The sequence below is a fragment of the Acartia tonsa genome, chromosome 4, assembly GCF_053477335.1.
Source record: "Acartia tonsa isolate MP-2025a chromosome 4, ASM5347733v1, whole genome shotgun sequence".
Taxonomy (NCBI): Eukaryota; Metazoa; Arthropoda; class Copepoda; order Calanoida; family Acartiidae; genus Acartia; species Acartia tonsa.
Window position 1 is genome coordinate 18588035 of NC_137263.1, and position 20996 is coordinate 18609030.

Genomic DNA, 20996 nt, shown 5'->3' on the forward strand with positions numbered 1-20996 from the left:
ACTTTCAGTTACAGGGGAAATTGCCTCAACTTTCTGTGTCAACAAATTTGAAAGTTAAAATTTGAAGACAAAAAGTTTGATTCGAAGACAGATGATGGGAAAGAGCTACTAAGAAAAGGCATTTTTTTCTGTTTGTCAATTTTCAATACCACTACACCCATTGAATTTTCCAGTTTTCGAAAGCTTCACATAGGCCTAAGATGGTTTTAGGCTCTTTTTCTGCCACCTCTCTCACTTTGAATACAGATCTTCTTGATTCTAGGTGCCCAGCTGCCAGTACAGATTGAATAGAGTAATGGCTATTTTCAAAGAAGGGTGGTTTTTTTTTATCGTCCATTATCCTACCCCTGCTGTTTGTATTCGAAAACAAGGACAATTATGTTCGTAAGTAGCACAGAAATAACAAGCAATTTTAACATTTTAAACAGTTATATCTAAGGTACATACATACAACTTAAACTCCTTTCATTGATAACTCTAAGATTACAATAATTTTAAACCTTTTTTCTAGTAGGCCATACAAAAAGTTTATAAAAAGTTAAGTCTTCTATCATATATTTTTACAATGATAAATCTTTTATTTAATATTCAAATTTTAATTATACATATTATGTTGTTATACATTAAATTAACGCACTTATTTTCCCAAAATTATTAAGAATCGACCTCTACATGTTGTCAGGGAGGAAGGGGACATTGGGCTGTTTATTTATTACACTAGTCCCAAAAGTGTATAGGCTATTGTCTTATCCCTTTAAATCCCTGATATGTTATAATTTGTGTAGAAAAGATGCACTTCACATATTGTGACCAAAAATCATAAAAATCTAACAAGACTTTCCATATTTGCCAAAAAGACCTTAACAACGAATTCGCATTCAGGCTCTGTGGCGTAAGTGCCAAATGCTGGAAAGGTTTCGCTTTTATAAAAAAATAGAATTGACATTAAAGTAAAAAAATAAAGGGGACGCGAGCTTTATATAAATCTATCCACATTGTGGAGACCAGGCCATGTGCCGACTTTCATTCGGATCTTTGAATATCATCCAATAGCGTCGGAAATATAAACACAGAATAATCGCTACAACAGTACAGAAAGTAATTTGCTAGCAGACGAAAAAGGTCCCCACCACTAAAGCCAGGTAGTTGTCTGGGTTATACATCTATACTTTTACATTGAATTGACTCAGCTTCAATTTTTCTGGTATATTCAAAATGTTGACTAAAGAAAAATAAAAATAACACCAAATTCAGCATATTATTTTAGCTTTCATTTTTATACAGAATTACACGAAACAAGAAGGATTGCTTCCAATACCAGCATACATCATAAGAGCTAATAATAGTAAACGTAAAAATGGATATAGTATATGGTAAGAAGGTGGATGGGAAGTATCGTAACTTTAGCCAGCTGCGAGGTTAAAATTATAATTAAAGTACATGCAAATCTGGTGCAACATCCAAGTAGTAACGAAAGCAATTTTTGCAATGAAAAATATAAATTTTCGAAGGGAGCATAAAACGCATAGAAACAGTGGCGTGCACAAAGTTTTATCCCAAAATTTTTACTTTTTTACTATGTACACATATTCAAATTGATCACACACAATTATTCATAATCATACAATCAATTTTATATTCATAAATCAAATTAATTGAATAACTATTTCTTATCTAAATCAAGATAAATTTCATAATTGTCCACCAAATTCTTTCACCGTTATATGTTATATAAATTTTTATATCTGCTCATAAAATTTTCCAGTATGGTTTCCAAACCGATTAATATATGCTTAATTAGAACCGGTTCTCATCCACAGTGAGAAATCATGTATAGAATCGTATTACAGACAATTTTCTACGAATAATAGAATAAAATTGGTTAGCCGGGCTTTCGGCCCTTCGTGGCCAACAAAACTTGTTTTAATCTTATCATTTTAATATCCGCGGAATGTTGTCTATTATACGATGCGATAAATAAATAATTCTGTCTACTGCTTTTCAGTTATAATATAACTAGCGGCTTTGCCCCTAGCCTATAGGGGATTTGCCTTAAGAATTTTTTTTTTTTTTTTTTGGGGGGGGGGGGTAGTCGACCCCACTATTTGAATTTTAGTTTTAAAAAGAATTTTTTTTTTTGGGGGGGGGGGTATTTTTCATTGTTTTGGGGGGTTGGGGCTGTCCCACCCCCCAAGAAAATAGTTACAAACCTTCCCGGGACCTATGAGAAGCTACCCTGTAAAGGAGAACTCGATCGGTTCAGCGGTTAGCGAGATCCTTCGCTACAAACAAACAGACAAACAAACATTGTTCTACTTTGTATTATAGATAACCGTAGCGCAACACATTGTGCATATACTCGTCGTTTGGGAGGTGGTGGATTCGAATTATGGCCCTAACCGCGTCATATTTAAAAAAAAGTTAAAAGATGTACCTACTGATGCTATATCAGAAGCGCGTTATAGTAAGAGTAGGAGTAATACCTTGGCCCATAATAGGCCCAATAGTTAGGACTTTATAAACAAAGGCTGTACAATCAAATGGTTAGTTATTTGCAATTGCTGGGATGTCTTTGGACCTATAATAAAGGCCTAGCTATACGTCCCAGAGGTATTAGTTAAGGTATCTCAATAGCCAAATCACACAAAAATATCTATCAAACATGGAAACATTTCCTTGTATTATAATGTATAATGATGTTGACATTATAATCAAGATTATTCTTAGTTTTAAGTAAAATGAATGTACATAAACACAACACAACACATACATGCAACACATTGGTGTACCTTTCTTTCAGAAGATTTGCTAAATCTCTAAAGTTATCCAAAATATCAGTGATCTAAAGAGATAATACAATTGATAATATTGCATCCCTAATGATGACAAACAAAATTAACCCTTCTGTAGGTGAAAACTTTGGGCACTGCAGTTTGACCCAACCAATATAGATTAGATAAAAATGCCAAATAATTAAAACTTTTGGTGCCATGAAAATTTACACTCTATTGTCTCCCCCTCCTGTAAAAACAAAAGATGAGATATAACAAAAAAAAAGAAGGGATAGTTTGGGCTGTAGCAGTAATTTGCTAATGCAATTTAGCGGAAGTTATAGCACATCCATACCATTTCTTGTAAACTGCAGAAATTCGTGTAATGTTTGTAAAATGTACAAGAATGACAACTTTTGTAATAGCTAAGCTCAACAAATCAAACAGCTCTGATTGATGTACTGACATTTTAAGAGTTATTGTAGAAATGTTAAGCTTATAATATCGAACCAATCATCAAAGGAATCATTATTTAGTCTTTAGTTTTTACAAGAATCACACAAGTTTTTAAACTTATAGGAAGCTTCTAACATGCCTATAACAACACAATTATAACTGTTAATTATGAACGGACAGACCCTAACTATGAAGAAGCAACGCTTCCAAAATGTATGCATTGTAGTGCAAGATGTAAAGCCTAGATTCACTTTAATCCTTGATGATATTGATCAAATCTGCCTCAGATTTAAAGATAGGAGAGTATGTATTGTGCGATGTTATATACAAGGTTTAGACATAAAACTATTTATTGTAAGGAGAGAGGGAGCATCAGGAATCTAAATGGATAAGACAATGGACGACTAATTGATGTACATCCCCTATGTTAATACACAAAATTACCCTTTCTGTAGATTATAATTAGTTGTTGAAACGTATGGACACTCAATTTAATAAACTAACCATTAAACATTTATTAAAAGTTCCAACAGTAATTAAGCAACGAACAAGAAAACATTATTATAAAACTTTGGGGACTCGTCTTATAAACAGACCATTATCCGCCCTCTCTCTCTCTGGTGAATATTTAACTAAAAAATTTATGCAGGTCCACGCTGTTTTATAATAGCATTCTCTCATTCGCTGGCATAAAAACTTTGATAAATTCCTTTAATCTTGATTGGGTTGTACAAACTAACAGTATCCAAGGTTTTTAATTAAAAATTTTTATCTGCGAAATGGGTTAAAATTTGTTGATAATAATTTTGAATGTTGTAATAAATCTTGATTAAAAATCTGAAATTTAAGCAATTTAATAAAAGCCAATTCTTTTTCAATAATCTTGACTTGTTAACTCTCCCAAGGTATGTAAATGTTAAGTACTAGGAAAAGATATAATTTGAGGCAATGATAATTCAGAAAATTGGTTTGCTTGCGGCAAATAGCACAAATATCCAAGCGTATGTGTGGTACACACACACACACACTCACGCACATACACAGTCAAGTGCGGCATCTTGCGCTTACTCTAGATTAAGCAAAGAAACCACCATGCTCTCTCACGTACACACACACACACACACACACACACTTGCTGTAGCTGTACTCATTCACGGAAATGTTCTCACACAGAATTGGCAGCGGCTCTAAACTGTTTGCGGTGGTGGGACAAAATAGCTGGAAAGCCACAAAATGCTTCAATTACAGCATATTAACGAAAATAGCCACATGACGTTGTGAGTATTTTTTAATGCTTATGTAAATTGTCCTTTTTTCTTTGTATGCTATCCAACTCTTTTACAAAGGCTTGGTATTTTTTTATAGGAATAATTTGCTAATTTGCAGCCCCACCCAACTTTGTGTTTTGGCAAAGAGTAGAATAATATATAGGTCTGTTATGGTATTGGTAACCATAATATATGACCAGCACATTATTAATTAGAATTAATAACTGTGTGCAGCAGGCAGGCTGTACAGATGTCAGGATACCAACTAGGAAATGCTGCGTTAAATTCAAGAATCAGACTTGTACAATAGTGTTTCCCCCATTTTTTGAGTTTATAAGTGTTGGGTACCAGTCTAAAGGTAAGTTAAGCATAAGAAAGGTTGATTATTATTTTCAAAAGTAGCTCATATTATTGTTTATAGACTGAGGTGGGTAAAAATAAAAAAAAGTCATTAGGGTGGCGAAATCAATCAGCGGCAGACGAACAGGCATCTTACATCTTTTATGTGAATTATCGACTTCGTCCCAAATTTTCAGGGGTACATATTAACGGAGTTGTGTTATGGTATAACCCTCTAAAAATGATGGCATGACCCCCTTTCATAAAATTGAATAAAGTCATATTGCTCAAGATTTAATGCATATTGAAATGGTTATTAGAAATTGGTGCCCAAGCACGCACGACATTCAACACCTATGCATATTCTGGAGGTGCTTCAAACACTTATTAAAACTGAGCATCTCATTTAAATTTTTTTTTGAAAGAATTGTGGTACATTATAAATTTAGTTTTTTAATGTCTTCATAATTCATTAGAATTACATCCTGTGGCGTGTAAAAGGGTAATGGAGAGGGTTGTCAACCCCCCTCCCCCCTCCTCATATAAGTAGATGTTAGGAAGAACTACTTTCCCCCATGAAACTTCACAACTCTCTGGTAGCTTAGCACGCCACTGAATCTGAATATAAAAGAGAATAATATGAGCAATAGGATATATAGGTTGGAAGGAATTTTAATGTTAGGGGGAGATTTGAAATCTGCATAAAATTTTAAGGATTTTTTTTATAAAATTTGTTTTTTGTATAATTCTTTATCTAAAAGCGGAAATACAATTTAAGTTAATTAATTTTGACCAATAGGATAGGTGGATTAGAAACTACCTGCGCTCTAATTGGGTGAATGATGTATGACACTTAAGCTTCTCCAATCAGAGCGCAGATAGTTTTCAATCCACCAATCACAGATGTCAAAATTAATTAACTTAAATTGTATTTCCGCTTTTAGATAAAGAATTATACAAAAAACGAATTTTATATAAAAAACCTTTAGATTTGATGTAGATTTCAAATCTCCCCCTAACATTAAAATTCCTTCCAACTTATATATCCTAATGAGCAATAGACTTCAAATAATCTTCCCCCAATAATATTTAAGCTTGTAAAGAAGGAATTTTACCTTATCAAACTTGCAGGGAGTTGGATGTTTTTTTAAAATGATCATGAATTGAATACTTAACTTTTCAAGTTAATAACAAGATTTTTATGTCTCCCATTGACCTATTCCTCAGGGATGAATTATGGACGATAAATTGATATACATTCCCAATGATAATACACAAATTACCAATTCTGCTGATAATTATTAGAGGTTGAAACCTTCGAACACTCGACTTAATGAGTGAACCCATTAATATCCAATAATATCTCCAAATTGTTAAGCCAACGAATAAGATAATGCTATTATAAACTTTGGGTACTAGTTTAATAAACAGCCCATTGTCCCCTCCCTCCCTGCTAATATTGACAATTTTTCTTCATTTTTCTTTATTTTGTAGCACAATTGTGTGTTGTTTGTACTCGAGAGGCCGACGCATTATTATTTTAGAACTTTGCATATTATTCAATCATATCCAAATTACAGGGATCTAAAGGGATAAGACAATGGTCGATAAACACCACTTGCCAAATTCCAAGGGATTTAAAGAAATAAGACAATTATAATACACAAAACTACACCTTCTGTAGATTATATTAAATGGTTGAAACGTTTGGACACTCAACTTAATGAACCAACTAATCAAAAATCAAGTTGTTAAGTAAGAATTCTTATAAATCTTACTAGTGTTTAACAAACTGCACAATTTTTCCCTCCCTCCCTGTCAAAATTATATATCAATATCAAATTTAGCTGTTTTAAAAATGTGAAGTTTTTTACATGAGCTCAGCGTCCTCGAGGCTAAATGGTTAGAAATGTTAAAATCATCCCATCGATTTCAAACTTTTAATAAAGTTTATTGTAACAATGAACCATAGAAAGCGTAGTAATTCTGCAGATATTTTATTAGTTTGATTATTAAGTATCTTTGATTGATTTAATTCTATCAAAAGCATTGGTACTTTACAATTTTTAATGCCTGTCTGTCTGTTAAATGAATCTTCGCTTTATATATCTTTTATCATCCTTGTTAGATGATGAATATGTAAATATGTGATACTAAAAAAAACTGAAATTAATGTCTAGGAAGTTTCGACATAATAATTATTGTTATGGGTTGACATGTTCTAGAGGCATTCTACTTCATACCTTTTAATTAATAACATTCCATTTCTTTATTTTCAGATTTTAAATATACAAATTTAAAAATAGTCATATAATAATCCTATTATAGAAAGTAGTAAGGTTTTTTTGTCTTTGCTTTAGATTTCTATAACTAATGAACCGATCGAGTTCTCTTTTTAGTTTCTCTATCTAATATTTTAATAGTCATGTGATGGTTTTAGGCTGTTTTTCTGCTTCTCCTATTACTTCGAACACAGCGATCATAATTGCTAGGGGGACATTCGCTAGTAACGTATTAAGTAGTAAAATGATAATAAAAAATATTATAATTATTCTATTAAAGTTTTCAATATTTGATAAAATTATAATGAATTATATTTTGTATATTAGTTCTATTAGATTCAGCAATTTATTTCAATTTAAAATTAGGGAAAAATAGGATATTTTGCTGGCAAAGGAAGTAGTTGGAATTTAAACGGTTGATTTACTAAAATAACATAAATCTAATTGTTTCAACCAAAAAAATAAATATTTCCAGAGAGGGAGAGGAATTGGGCTAATTATTACATGTGTTCCCAAAGTTTTATAATAACGTTTCTCGTATTCATTCGAATCCGGTGGATAGGATCAGGTTCTAATCCATACGAAAAAACTATGTCTAGCATCGTATTATATTCAGCTTTCTACGAATATAGAAATGTACAATCATAAGATTAAAACCAGTTTTTTTAGCCGGTGCCTCCGGCACCTCGGGGCTAAAAAAACTAGTTTTAATCTCATAATTGTACATTCTATATCCGCGGAAAGCCGTTTATAATACGATGCGAGAAATAACTATTCCTTATTGAACAACTTTAGGGACTTTTATAAAATTTTGATTGGTTGATTCATTAAGTTGGGTGTCCAAACGTTTCAACCAATAATAATCTACAGAAGTGATAATTTTGTTTATCATTTTTGGGGTTGCACATCAATTTATCGGCCATTGTCTTATCCCTTTTGATCTCAATCATTGCCCTTAGTGGAAATAACACTATTTTTATTTAACCTAGCCTAACAAAACCTGAAATACGCATTACAAATACATTTGATAATCAAAATAAGAGGCCACACAAAGAACTCTTTGAATAAGTATTTTTGAAATATTTTAGGATAGGTTAAGTAAGGAATAGGACCCCGACTTAGAGCTTTCCCCCCTTCCTTAGATATCTGGAAATTATGGGGTTTGTGGGTCATACGCAGGTTCAGGGGATATTGCTATTTTTTTATGCAAAATGTATGCTGTCAAACTTGCATTTAACAAGTATTGCTTATTGCATAATTTACATTTGACATATACATATCTGACATGATGTACAATGTGCATATGCTTCTATATCATTTAAGATTTTATTTAATTTAAAAAAAACTTTTTCTCTCCCTTTCCCATAATTTCTTTGCTCTTTTGGTTACTTCTTATGAAGGAGAAAACACATAAAACTGTTCTTGATATTTCAGTATCCTCAAGCCAATTTACAATTCAAGGGGAAATTAAGAACTTTTTAGAAAGATGAGGAGAGGTTAGAAGTGGGAGGGGGGGGGGGGGGGCAAAAACATCTTAGATTATGGTTTCAGAAAGAAGTAAAAAACTTCAAAAAAGCTTTATGTATAGTTTCTCTCGAAAAGTCCAACCTGCCCTCCCATTCAAGGTAAAAACTTAACCATATGAATCGTGCTCAAAAAGCATAATTATTAAGTGTCCGGTTGTTCGAGGGATCTATAGAACAAACAAACATACATGCTATCTCTTAATATTTTGATATTTTCATTTTTTAAAAAATGGTATAATGTTTGTTGCACATAAAACTATAATTTATAATGTTTGTTGTTGATATGTGATAAATGGATCAATGTTGCAAATTGTAAATGCATCCCCCTGCAGGGATAAGGGAGCTCAAACATGAGATTTTTATATTTTTCTATCAAATCTTTGCATTGGCACAAAATTGTCCACGGAAAAGAATATGAAATTTGTAAGTTCATCCTCTAAGTGGTCTCATTCCTAGGGTTGTCGTTACATTATCTAAATTTGCCATTATGGCAAATCCTATGGATTACTATTTAAATCTATATATCATGGATCTTAAGGGATAAGACATCGAACTATGAATTCATATATGCCCCTAGTTATGATAAACAAAATAACCTCTTCTATAGATTATAATTATTGGTGGAACATTTTATACACTTCTAGTCTCATTTAATAATTAATCAACGTTTTTTAGCTAACAAATGAGGAAACATCTTTCTCGTATTCATTCGAATCCGGGGGACAGGAACCGGTTCTCTTGCATACGAAAAAACTATGTCTAGCATCGTATTATATCCAGCTTTCTACGAACATAAAAATGTACAATCATAAAATTAAAACAAGTTTTTTAGCCCGTGCCTTCGGCTCATCGGGGCAAAAAAACTGGATTTAATCTTATAATTGTACATTCTATATCCGCGGAAAGCCGTTTATAATACGATGCGAGAAATAACTATTATAGTCCATTGTTTCATCTATCCCTTAATGATATAATCCGTATAAACTTTCTATTATTTACATTAAGTCTATAATCTTCATAATATTTTTAAAAAAATTTATGTATCCGTTTATCTCTTAAAATAATGCATTCTTTTCATTTACTCAAGTTATGTCTTGGTTCCGGGGTTCCAATGGATATAAAATATACGTGGATATTATGACAGGGGAAAATTTGTTGTCAATTTAGGTTGCTAACCATGAAACTCATTTATTGGGCTGTTCGTTCATCCAGTAGGATGGGAGGGGATGAATAGTGGGTATCGTTATTTTAGCCTGCTGCGAGCTTCCATTTATTAGAGAACTTGAAAAGCTGGTGCAACATCCAAGTAATAATAAATCCATTGGAATTGTACAGGCAGGGGCAGGTGGGCAGAGAAAGGGGTGGGGTTCTGAACGGGCAGGCTTCATATTAGTCTCAATTTATACAGAATAACACAAAATAAAATAATAAAAAAATTAGTTTAACCTTTAAAGTTATTCAGAAGCACTAAAGGAACTTGAGGTTGAATCATAAATCGTGTCGCTGAAATGAGTCTTTGGTTAGTTGTATTTAGAAAAGTTGGTCATTTTTTACTTAATATCTAATTAATCTAACTTGTCGGATATTTTCATGCACATTATGTCCAATTTTTTAAGCCTTTCTATTTAAAACCTATTTTAATATTTAATGTAATGCAATAATTAGTGTGGAATAATATTTGAATGAATATCGGGAAAAAAATATGGAATCCTTTCTTTGTTGTTTTGTATGACATGTTTGTATTGAACTTCCTTGTAATGTTGTCACCAGTGAGCAACACCCCTATGTGTCAGTGAGCATGAGCAACACCCCTATGGCAGTGAGCACCACCACTATGGCAAGCAGGATTTAACGTTAGGGAGGGAGGGGACATTGGGCTGTTTATTACACTAGTCCCCAAAGTTTTATGATAAAGTTTTCTTATTCGCTATTCTTAACAATTTTGTTGGTTGGTTCATGAAGTTGAGTTTCCAGACATTTCAACCACAACTTGTAATATACAAAAGGGGTAAATTTATGTATCAACATTGGGGATGTACATCAATTTATTGGCCATTGCCTTATCCCTGATTTAAAGCATATAAAATGATATACAACAAAACATATCAAACAAAGAATTAGTTCAACTCCTTTACACACAAAATGTCATTCGTCAATTCAAACTGTATTCCAACAGCGCATCTACTCTACAAGTAGGGGATATTTGACAAGGTTGCAGCTCCTACGCATTTTGTCTACTTCCAACAAGCCAATATTTAGGATACACCAGGGATCTAAAGGGATAAGACAATGGCCGATAAATTAATGTACATTCCCAGAATACGATACACAAAATTACCCTTTCTGCAGATTAAAATAGGTGGTTGAAACATTTGAACGCTCAACTTAATGAATGAACCAATCAAAATTCACTAAAGTCCCAAAAGTTATTAAGCTAACGAATAAGAACACGTTATTATAAAACTTTGGGGACTAGTGTAATAAACACTAAATAGCCCATTGTCCCCTCTCTCTATACTCTATAAATAATAGATTTATTACCCTAGATGAGCTGTCGGTCACAATAATTCATCCATCTTATAAAGGAACTTCTAGCATATGAAGATTCTTTTTCATTTTATATTTAGTCAAATATTATTTGGACGATATAATTTATCGAAATTCTACTATTAATAGCTCACGCTTCGTTTTTTTATTAAATGAATAAGTTGGGGTACAATGTTTGGCACTTTCGATATAAGTAAATGATAATAAAACAACCATAGAATGCGATAATAACTTCAGAAAAATCGAAGAAAATAGTTTTCATGCTTAATTAACGTTTTTAAGTTTTTCTTCAAAAAGTTTAGATAAGTTGCCTTTAAATGTCGTCTATGATTTTGTCAGGGATAAAAATTTAACTTTAAAATAAGAATTACAACATATTTTTTCAATTAGTACAAAGTAAAATTTTGAACATTTTATTGATCAGTATATTTATTTAAATGTGAAGTAGAAACCTGAATATTTTATCATGAAAATTGTGTTATGATTTGATTGTCTGCTAGATTACAAGAAAAAAGATACTGACAGAACTTGTTGGTTCTTTAAAAAAAATTAGGTAGATTACTTTCAGAACCCCTCTTTTTGCAACGTTATTTCAATAGAACAGAGCCGTAGTCTTAGTGTACTCAATATCTAGACAGCCAACCATTGTTTTAGAATTGTTCAATTTTTTTAACTTCTGATAAAAACAGAATTAATGGTATTTTTGTAAATATTATACCTCCAAGAAATGGCTATACTTCCCAATCATATGTTGTGTGATATTTAACCCTTTACAGTCGGGCCCCTTGCCGCACCTTAATCAGTCGGGGGGGGGGCGTTCAACGCCCCCCCTTATTATCTCAGTTCCTATTAGAGCTAGAGGGCTAAATTTTTTTGTGCAAGTCCCCTGTTTGATAATGAATTTCCGACCTTTTATAAGTCTAAGTCAATTTTCGCTTCCTTCACCCTTTTATTTAACAACCTTTGTTTTTAGGTCCTTTTTTACTTAAAAATTTCAAACGGCTGTAATTTTCTTATTTTTGAAGCTAGAAGAAAATTTTTTTTCCAGAAAAAGTTTATCTTTATGTAAATTTTACATTAGAAATATCAAAATATAAATTTCAGCGGCCGCAGCTGTACTTGGCAGCTGCCAGCCGCCGCAGTCGGCGGTCGGCGGGAAAACGGCGGCGGATCTTCATGAAATTTTAATACGTTATGTAGACATGTAAGAAAAGCTTAAGTTTAAAATTTGAAGTCTCTAAGTCAAAAATTGCGGCCACAGGAGCCTTTCAAAGATTTCTGGAGACCTGGAGGATCAGGACCTGCAGGATCATACCTGGAACCTGAAAATGACTTGAACACCTGTATTTCATATAAGGATGTACTACTAGAGGATTTTTTAGTATTTTGGTATGATAAAATGCTTTGTTTTAGTCAAAAAAATATTTTTGCTCTTTACCTGGATGACCCTGCCAGGTTTGCTGGCATCCTGTGCCTGCCAGGATGGAGATATTCAAAAAATTCCAACTCTCAGTTATGTGTCATACCCATACTTAAAAAGTCAAGCAGTTTGGGCTCTTCATCTTTCACACACAGAAAATGAGATAGAAAAAACCGGATGGGGGGGCGTTCAACGCCCCCCCCCCGACCGTTAAGGGTTAAGAGGAATTATTTTGATATAATGTCATTAAAATATTCATTGAAAAAAGTGTTATTCTAGCTTATACTTCACATTTTAATGTGTATTATAATTCAAATAAAAGATAATGAAGTTTTATATTATATTTAATTGTTATAATTATAAAGAAAAACCTGGAAACAGTAAAAAACTGACTTTATTTTATTGACGTAGGGAAAATTTTGTCAAATATTTGAATAAAAAAACAATATAAAACAAAATAAACTTTTTTTAATATAGTCACAAAAAGGCTTAATGGGTTTAGGAAATATTTCATTCACTATTCATGTCATTTAAACTCTATTACACAGAATACAGTGTAAAAAGATGTTCTCGTTTTAATTTTAAGTAATTTCAAATGCATTTTAATACCTTTTAATGATTTATTTTTTGAAACATCTTTTTATAAAATGTTATTGATTTTTGAAGTTATATATTAGAATGTTTTTAAATTTTGTTAACATTTTGTTTTAAATGTAGAAAATTGGTAATTCTAAACATTCAAAAAATGATTTTATTAAATTTTCATCACTTAAATTGCATGTTTGATGAAATTTTCAACTGATAATTCAAGAAAAATTGTTTAAGTTTTATTATATTTTACTTTGAATTGTTAAAAAAATATATTATTGTCAAAAAAGGAGAAGTTATGTTTTCCTCAAAAAAAGACCAAAAACATGAAAATTAACACGTGTAATGAGAATTTTTTTCTTTCAGGTTTAATTTTAAGTAATTATTGATATTTTTTGTAAAAAGGATTTTATATAAAAAGTTTTAAAACTCGAGTTAAGTAGTTGTGCTAAAAAAGGTTGCGAATTTATGCAATTTTCTTGCAAAAAAAATTTTCTAGGATTTTAAAAATAGCAAAGGGTGTTATTAGACGTACTTACAGATACAATTGCTAAGTCATTTTGGCCAAACACTAAAATAAAGTTTTTACATCTGAGGGTCCACCCGTGAGCTGACTAGGTTATATATGGAAGTAATGAAAAATAAATGTCCTTTCGTACAAAAATGTACACACGTTCTAATATTCTAATAATAAGGCCGGACAATTCCTTCACTGTGTTATCATTGGTCCAATATAATTTTCTCTTCCAACAGAAAATATTAATATAATTGAAAAAAGGAAACAAAGTAAATAATAAAAAAAATCTACACATAGTTTTACTTTCATTTGGCTATTGGTCAGTTAAACATAACATAACATAACTTAACTTTTAAACATAACATTTACTTCTAAGGAAAATTATACTGATTTTCAATAACATTTGCAAAAATGTTAAAACGACTGTTTAACCCTTAACGGTCGGGGGGGGGGGGGGGCGTTGAACGCCCCCCCATCCGGTTTTTTCTATCTCATTTTCTGTGTGTGAAAGATAAAGAGCCCAAACTGCTTGACTTTTTAAGTATGGGTATGACACATAACTGAGAGTTGGAATTTTTTTAATATCTCCATTCTGGCGGGCACAGGATGCCAGCAAACCTGGCACGGTCATCCAGGTAAAGAACAAAAATTTGTTTTTGATTTAAACAAAGCATTTCATCTTACCAAAATACTAAAATATCCTCTAGTAGTACATCCTCATATTAAATACAGGTGTTCAAGTCAATTTCAGGTTCCAGGTATGATCCTGCAGGTCCTGATCCTCCAGGTCTCCAGAAATCTTTAAAATGCTCCTGTGGCCGCAATTTTTGAATTAGAGACTTCAAATTTGAAACTTAAGCTTTTCTTACATGTCTACATAATGTATTAAAATTTCATAAAGATCCGTCGCCGTTTTCCCGCCGACCGCCGACTGCGGCGGCTGGCAGCTGCCAAGTACAGCCGCGGCCGCTGAAACTTATGTTTTGATATTTCAAATATAAAATTTAGATAAAATAAACATTTTCTGCAAAAAAAAATTTCTTCTAGCTTTAAAAATAAAAAAATTACAGCCGTTTAAAATTTTTAAGTAAAAAAGGACCTGAAAACAAAGGTTGTTAAATAAAAGGGTGAAGGAAGCTGAAATTGACCTTGACTTACTTAAGGTCGGAAATTCACCATAACACAGGGGACTTGCACACAAATTTTTAGCCCTCTAGCTCTAATAGGAACTGAGATAATGAGGGGGGGGCGTTGAACGCCCCCCCCCCTCCGACTGATTAAGGTGCGGCAAGGGGCCCGACTGTTAAGGGTTAAAGTAATCTATTTTTGCAACTATAATTCAAATTTTTAATTATTTTCTAAAAAAAAAGTTAATTTCAAATCACATATTTGTGGTATTCAATATTATAATTGTAAGAATTGTTCTTTTAAGATTAGTTTAGATTATTGTCAAACAAGTACAAGAAGATAAACAAGTAACGCAGCAATTAAAAGCTATTTATATTTTCCAAAATAAAAGAACAGCAAACTGTAGTTCATTTTTTTGAGAATAAATAATTATTGCAGCTGTCAGTTATACATAGTTATTCTATTATAAATTGTCTTCCATCAATAAAAAGTTAAAGAAATAACCTGTGTTTATATATATAATAATTATAAAAAGTAGTTAAGTTTTTAGTCTGTTTTTCCGATTGAGTTCTCCATTCTTTCGAACCTCCACAAAGGTACCTGGATGGTTTTAGGCTATTTTTCTACTTTTAAAATAACCTTGAATGCAGATATCCTAGATAGTGGGGTGCAGCATAGATATGCCTTTAAAAATATTACTTTTTACCAATTACATTTAAGACGAGCTAAAAAGTACCCTTTTTAAAAAATATATAATTTTTTCCTTTCTGATTGTTAATAAACTGATCAGTTTTTGAGACTTACCAAAGCAGAGTGATTAAATCAAAACTATATAAATTGTTTTTTATTCTGATAGTAACAATTGGTATCTTAAATTGGCGTTGCTAATCTGATTTTGATCAATGTAAAAACGGGTTTTTAAGCGGAAGTGATTCTCACCCATTTTTAAAAAAAGTTTTAAATAAAAGTTTAGTTCCTACCCTACCCTAACCCTATGGCTTTTTAAACCCGTACAAAACCCTTAAAACATTTTTCTTCTTTTGTTTTATTTTCCCACTATCAATTATAGGGATATTGCCTAAAATCCAGGGAGGGAGAGGACATTGGGCTGTTAACTACACTAGTCCCCAAAGTTTTATAATAAAGTTTTCTTATTAGCTGAATTAACAACTTTAGGGACTTTATCGAATTTCTATTGGTTGGTTCATTAAATTGGGTGTCCAAACGTTTCAACCACTAACTGTAATCTATAGAAGGGGTAGTTTTGTGTATCATCAATGTGGATTTTTCGTCGATTGTCTTATCCCTTTAGATCCCTACAAAAATAAGATTCTTGTCAATTCAGAATTTGAGATAAAGATCATACAGTTCGAAAAAAAACTGAATTATTTGAATTGGCAGCGCCCTTAGCCACGACATCAAGTCAACTTATTACGCTAGCTACACAACCCACCTCCAGTTAACAATAGTTATTAAGTGCATCGTATTATAGACAGCTTTTCACGGATACTAAAATTAAGGTTATAAGATTAAAACCAAATCAATCGAGAAAAATTGTCTGTAATACGATGTTATATGTAATTTTTCAGTATGGCTGAGAACCGGCTCTAATCCAGTGGATATTAATCGGTTTCAAAGCCATACTGGAAAAGATATAAAAATATGCACCCAACCCCCCTGCAGGGAGTCCTAACCCCGCAGGACTCTCCTGAACCCACATGAATTTTTTTTCTGCATTCACTTTTAAAATTTGATCGCCTTAATAATTATCAACCCTTAAATAACAAGGATGACCATATCTTAAGTTCAGGAAAGTTTTATAGTGATTCATGGCAGGTTTAAGGCTATTTATAGGGGTCCGTCCGATAAGATCCATAGTCTTACCCCGAGAAAAAGTTGCGCCACTCTAATTTTTTTTATAAAGATATGTTGATTATCACTACTTTCTCATTGAGACCCTTGAGGCTAGGGCAAAGCCACTAGACTATAAAAAGTAAGGAAACTTAGTAACCAAAGGTTTTTTATCGCCATTATCTCCCGGGGGGAATGAAAAGGTTGGCAAAAAATGCGGCAGAGAGAAACAGGAGTTCAATACTTTACAACACATAGTATTCATATATACATATATGGTTTACAGGAACCACAGATTTTATCCCATTGAAATTACTAAAAATGACCAAGCTAATATTGCATGATTCACTTCTACAAGAGATGCGATTGATAATGAAGATTTTCTTCTTTGAAATGTATTTCGTTATGAAGAAGCAGTAGTTACTAATTTCAATGTTATAATTGAGATAGATTTATAACTTTTAAAAGAAATAAAAAGGGACCTCAAAATATAAGAGCTAGCATATAAAATATAAGTTGCTTTACATTTTTCAAGGGTAAACTTATACCTAACTAAAATCATTTATTTATTATCATAATTTCATGAATTTAAAGAATAATTAAAATATAGCATAAAAATAATTTTAGAGTTCCTTCCTATTTCATTTAAAATTTCAAAGATCCAATTCATGGGCACCCTCATATATTATATATGTATGTATATGTGTATATAAGTATGTTGTATATGTTGATAGCCTTGACCATACCACCATTAAACCCGGTGTATAGGCTGGTCATACAAATTAACAAGTTTTCCCGCATTAAAAAAAATTTGGGAAAATATTGTAACTATAAAAAAAATATTATTGTTGTTTGTTTTAGGTAAGATTGTTTATGGTTTGAAATAGCCCCGCATGGTAGGGTTTAAACTTCTGTAAGTATTGAGTCAAAATGTCACTAGAAAGAAGTTATTTGAATAATATTTTTAAACCAAGATCACTTTTAATTAAATGTCATCATGTCGATAATAACTATCAAAATAATAATAGATGTTTTATTACCTGGATGTTACACCATATTATCATGTTCTCTAATAAAGTGAAGCTTGTAGCTTGCTAAAATAACGTTTCCCCCTTCCTACTGGTTTAACGAACTGACCAAAAAATTATATCCATGTTAGCAAGCTAAATTGACGACAATGTCACCCTGTCATAATAATCACGTATTTTCAATATCCATTAATTTTAAAACTTTGTAGCACCAAAACCATTAAAAAACTGAATGCGCACTTTTCCCTTACAACAACTCGGCTTACTTTTAACACAACAACAGCCAACCAAATGGATGTAGATTTACATAGATATTGTAACACGGGAAAGATGGTCTTTAGTTTAGGTTGCTAAAATGGAATTCATTTACTGGTCAGTTGGTTAATCCAGTAAGTGGGGAGAAGATGGGGTAAAGGGGGTGTAAAGGAAGAATCGTTTTCTCATCAAGCTACACTTAAGTTCATGATAATCTGGTGAAACATCCAAGTAATAATAAATCCATTACAACAGCCAACCAACATTTTTATTACAAGTTCCTTTAACGTGCATTTTTGCTTTGGGGCTCCAGCTTTTTTGTTGTTGCTAAAGGATTAGAAGGAAATATATGTTGTACGTTTTCTTTGAAAGTTTATGTTTTTTTATTTGATGCTTAAACTCACATCACTTTTTGGACTAGCGAAACCCACGAAACAAACAGAGGGGGGGGGGGGGGGTTAAGAAAATGGTTTAAAGGCCCCGAAGACATTATAAAGCTTTTCTGAAATGTACAGCACACTTGGAGAAGTTATTCCCAAGATATTTATTTAGACAAAATATAAGATTGAGACATCAAAAAGTATTTTTTCCTCTGTTATATCGTGAGGACATGACGAAATTGGAAATTTCCTCTACTCTTTCTTTACATTTTAGGAAGATTTTTATAATTAGATAAATATATGTATGTAAAAAGCTTCCTATATTTATGAAAATAATATTATATTATTCTGCTATACTACTAATGCAAAACAAATTACTTATATAGATACATAATTTTTTAATAACCTCCTGACTTAAGAGCAAACAAGGACAATTATATCTATAATAAACTCAACAGTGGCGTTGCTGCGCACGATATAGTTATGAATTTCTGCGCTAAAGCCATTTTATTTTTATATTATGTTTATACAAGTCTATTTAATTTCTAAGTTTTTAAAGCCTCCTTTTTTATGGCCAACTTTACGTGGCAGGCGCGACTCAGTCGCGCATAAGCCTCAAATCTAAACCCGAATGTTTACAAAAAAATCTGAAAAAGCTATTTAACTCGTGACTGCCGAGCCCTGCCTATTACAGCCATTTTTCAGGTTTCGCATTTTTTTTTCAATTTTTATCCTTAATCCTATTAATGTAAGAGTTGATATGTATGAAATTGATTATTCTATAATATTTTGAATATATCATAGAATATCCCAAATAGAGGTTGTAAGGACAGAACAAAGATACAAATATAGAAATAAAAATCCTTTTTTTTTGTTGGCTTCAAAGGGTCTAATGTCCTATTGAACAAAAACAAATAGGATTCTGTCTCATGATGGAAACATGCTGAAATTGGAGTTTTTTTTATATATTTTGACTCAACCAATATTACCAGGGATTTGGCATTGGAAGAAAAACCATTTGGCATAAACATTTTCCCATCTAAAACTAAGCATAAATGTCAAACTGGAATTGTTTTCAAGAAAAATATACATACCCCTTATAATTCTCCTTGATTGTAAAAGTTTTCTGTGCGCTTCAAGCACATTTATTTATCATTTACTATTCTACAGAAAGCTGAAAAGATATTATAAAGATGTTATATTTTAAATATTTTATCTTTATCTTTAACACCACTTGCCAAATTCCAAAAAATCTAAAGGGATAAGACAAAGGCAATGATGATACACAAAATATCCCTTTCTGTAGATTACAATCATCGGTTGAAACGTTTGGACACTCATATAAATAAACCAACCAATCAAAATTTTAAAGAGTCGCCGAAGTTGTTAAGCCAACAAAAAAGAAAATGTTACCATAAAACTTTTGGGACTAGTGTAATAAACAGCTTAATGTCCCCTCCCTTCCTGCAAATTCATGTACACGCGCCTTTGCTTCTATGTGTGTTGTTTTTGTTAAATATTTAAGGTGTGAACCTATTTATTCTCCCTGATTTATTAAACCTTCAACACATTGTAATTATTTTATACATCGATAGACATATTTTACATTCTTCATTATAAAATTTATTTTCATTCATTCCTTTTTAAAAAAATACTTTTTCTTAAAGTAGACTAGCGTTTTGGCTTCAGAGACTTTTCCTCTACTGAGAAAATAGCATAAAATCAGTGTAGGACCTGAAACTTCCTTGAAAGCACCACAAAACAGTTGGCCAGGCCAATTGCTTCAGACAGTTTAACCTATCGATCCTATATACTCATTTAGAAGTATGTAAGATCTCGCAAACGGCTGCACCTCTCAGTCACCAATGTTTAGTGAAGCTTAGTAATGTTACAGAGGTTTTTTTTATAAGGAAGGAAAAAATTTTTGGTTTGGGGGTATTCAATATTCATTCACCAACGGAAAGTTATTGGCCGAGAATAGTTATTTCTCGCATCTTATTATAAACGGCTTTCCGCGGATATAGAATGTACAGTTATAAGATTAAAACCAGTTTTTTTAGCCCCGAGGTGCTTAGGCACGGGCTAAAAAAACTGGTTTTAATCTTATGATTGTACATTTTTATATTCGTAGAAAGCTGGATATAATACGATGCTAGACATAGTTTTTTCGTATGGATGAGAACCGGTTCCTATCCACCGGATTCAAATGAATACGAGAAAAACATTTCCTTAACATTTTTAAAGAATGAATGTTTTATTAATATTTAATTATCGTACTGTCGGCATTTGTTAATAAAATAAGATTTTTATCTTTTAAGATTAGTAGGAACCATTTATTATTTCCTAGTTGACCTTTACAGTATACAAATATAAATATTCTTTATATTAAAAACTTGTATATATTTGATTATATATCCTAATGACATCCTAAAAGCGAAGCTCTGAAAACTGCTTAAATACAGGATAATGTTAAAGGACATACATACATTTTTATAGAGATGCTTCTCTTATAGCATCATACTTTGTTGTCATAGGAATTCCAAAACTCAGATCAATCGGATAATTTTATCACACAAAAATTTATTGTTAAAACAGTTAAAAAATCAACATGTTTAAAATCGCTTTTATGTGTATAATGAC

General features: G+C 31.9%; 2 protein-coding genes across 3 annotated transcripts in view; both read left to right on the forward strand.

Moving 5' to 3' along the window:
- The window catches only part of LOC145318025 (uncharacterized), a 120463-nt gene that overhangs the window by 85073 nt on the left and 14394 nt on the right, over positions 1–20996 (forward strand). The gene's annotated exons all lie outside the window — the stretch shown is intronic.
- The window catches only part of LOC145318024 (alanine--glyoxylate aminotransferase 2, mitochondrial), a 125281-nt gene continuing 121322 nt past the window's right edge, over positions 17038–20996 (forward strand). The window contains exon 1 of the mRNA XM_080159336.1: positions 17038–17051. The gene's annotated coding sequence lies outside the window, so the exon portion shown is untranslated. The remainder of the gene's footprint in view (positions 17052–20996) is intronic.